The following is a 3091-nucleotide window of genomic DNA, read 5'->3' as shown; positions in this document are numbered from 1 at the left end:
CTTTGGTCCAGACGAAATTCAAACAAACTGTGAGTGTGCAGAACCTGATGTGCACAGTGTTCTGGGACACAAAGGGCATTCTGCTCATTGATTTCCTGCCCAGACGTGAAACAGTGAACACTAACCATTACTGAGAAACAGTGCGGAAACTGGGACATGCCATTCAGAACAAGAGGTGTGGATTGCTTACTGCAGGTCATTTGCTGCTCCATGACAAGGCTTGTTCCCATAAGGCTTGATGCACAGCAACTGTTCTGCAGAAGTTCAACTGGGAGCTGTTTAATTATCGAGTGTACAGTCCTGATCTTGCTCCCAGCGATTTCCATCTTTTCTTGCACCTCAAGAAATTCCTGTCCTCCAGCCAGCATTTTGACAATGACGAAGAGTTGACGGCGACTGTCACACAATGGTTCCATTCACAGGCAGCAGATTTCTAAGACAGAGGAATCACCCATGATGTGACAAGTGTCTCAATTCTTTTGATGACTATGTCAAAAAACAGCTTAAGCATAGCTGTACCTGTTGCTAATAAAGTTTTTCATGTAACTATGTTGTGTTTGTGTCAAAAAAGTATGGGGAAATTTACTTTGTGGATGCGCCTTGTGATATAGCTGTCAATCATCAACAGTATCTGTTCTTTTGAATATGCATGCATGTCTGACAAAGCATTGTATCGAACTGTAGAGACGCTGTAAAACATAGACACTGGCTACTTTTTCTTTGCACTTCATATTTAAATTCATTATTGTACCTATCTCTACAATTTCTTTTTAAACTTCACCAATGTTCCTTTACATCAATCTTGAAGTCTGACTTTTCTTTCCGATTTTCCTTTGACATTTAACTCCTAATTTGTCTTCAGTTTTTTAATCTAGCACCTTTACTCGATTTTGAAAGTTAGTTACTGCTTCATCTAACATGATTTGAAATTTTGTTATGCCAATGCGATTCCTTTAGTTCACCTACTGTACTGATTTTTTTTTTATTATTATTTTTGTGATGTCTTCATGTTTCAATAATGGCTCTACATTGACTGTCAAACTGTTAACAGTAAACTATGCTGTTTCTTGTCACTGCGACCATTTCGGCTGCTCTTGTTTTTCTGGCATCATCATGTGAACCTTTATGTAAATGCATACCGTAATTAAATAGAAAATCGCGCTGACAGTAGATAAATAGTTATTTTATGAACAAAATCATTACTGTATTTGCGTTCATGAGATTGTTTTCAGTTTTTCCTGACATCCACGTATGCAGTTCCCAGGCTGGTTTCTCATCTCTGTATTATAAAATTGTACCATATGCATTTTAAACATTTTGTTTTCGAATATGTGTAGCGTAATATTCTCTGCAGTTCTCCTGAAATGCTATCACGATTGACAATACCGCTGTATTGGACAAATGTTCAAATGTGTGTGAAATCTTATGATACTTAACTACTAATGTCATCAGTTCCTAAGCTCACACACTACTTAACCTAAATTATCCTAAGGACACACACACACAACCATGCCCGAGGGAGGACTCGAACGTCCGCCGCACCAGCCGCACAGTCTCCATTGGACAGAGAGCCGTCAACCTTAACCCTCCTCTGACTACGTAGCCCACTACTGTACCACAGTGAGAAAATAAACCGTTAAAATTACAGCACCATGAGATATGCTATTGCAGCTCCATAAACACGACGCACTCGCTGACAGACAGGTAATAAAAAAGGAACAGAGGCTGAACAAATGCCTATATTTTGCGAATGATTAATAACGCATACCAAAACCAAGTCTAATTACTACAAAAACTAAATTAACTGTATATTTGTTATACCTCAAAACCACGCATAGGTAATAAAATGATGATGTATATGACTCAAGTGTAATTGGTACAACTATTATAATAATGAGCGAACACCCGCACTGCCATTCCTATAACAAACATTTTGTAACAATAAGAAACCAAACAAATATGCGAAGGTAGCGCGCGCAGCTGGTTCAACTACCACACGTAGGCCCTGCTTCTCTCTCCCATACAGGAATCGTTGACTGGCTGCTCTGTGCCTCCGGACGATGCATACATTACAAAACATGTAGGTCCTGTTTTGTGGAGTATTGAACCACTTATCCGTGTTCTGGACTCTATAGCACATTTTAAACATGTACCCATACTGGAGAATTCCTTTCAAATACTGGAGTATAAATCATTTCTACTTCATTATTTGCAGAATTCAGGTACTGTTCCTGATTTCTCTCCTTACCGGTAACAAAACCGTTAATCTAAAAAAAAGAAAGAAGGTGACATTCATGTATTCTTTTTTTAAAAAAAGAGTCGCTAATCTACCATTGCTGTGGAGTCCATTTTTAAAAAGAAAGTTGTGACTGGTAGTAGAAAACATTTATTTTGTAAACAAACCATTACTTATTTCGTTGCGAAGTTGGAACTTCTAGTACCTCTATTATTCAGTCCCCAACCCTGTTCCATTCAAGAATGGAAAGAATTTCCGGTAAACTCCGTAATCCAATTAAAATAACTTCATGATTGATGTTTCACTGATTAGAGTGGTAGTGGCGTGACCAGCCAGTCGAAACTTTCTCTTAGCCTCCACGTGCGCGCTGTGTTCCCTGTTCTGCGGTCACCCACGCGTCGCTGGGGAGAGAATGCGAAGGAGCGCCAAATACGCAGTAACTTTTGCGTTGCGTGACTATAATTTTTGTTAATGAAAATAAGACAAAAGTATATCTGCTGGTGAATTTAGTGTTTGCTAAGCGTTTTACTTTCTGCATAACAATACTGAAAAGAAAAGTGCCAGATTCGTCCAATCTTCACCACACGAGCATAAACTATACAGGGTGAGTCACCTAAGCCGGCCGAAGTGGCCGTGCGGTTCTAGGCGCTGCAGTCTGGAAACGCGTGATCGCTACGGTCGCAGGTTCGAATCCTGCCTCGGGCATGGATGTGTGTGATGTCCTTAGGTTAGTTAGATTTAACTAGTTCTAAGTTCTAGGGGACTAATGACCTCAGCAGTTGAGTCCCATACTGCTCAGAGCCATTTGAACCATTTGAGTCACCTAACGTTACCGCTGGATATATTTGGTAAACC

This window comes from Schistocerca piceifrons, chromosome 2, assembly GCF_021461385.2.
Source record: "Schistocerca piceifrons isolate TAMUIC-IGC-003096 chromosome 2, iqSchPice1.1, whole genome shotgun sequence".
Lineage (NCBI taxonomy): Eukaryota > Metazoa > Arthropoda > Insecta > Orthoptera > Acrididae > Schistocerca > Schistocerca piceifrons.
Note: the sequence above shows the minus strand (reverse complement) of the source record.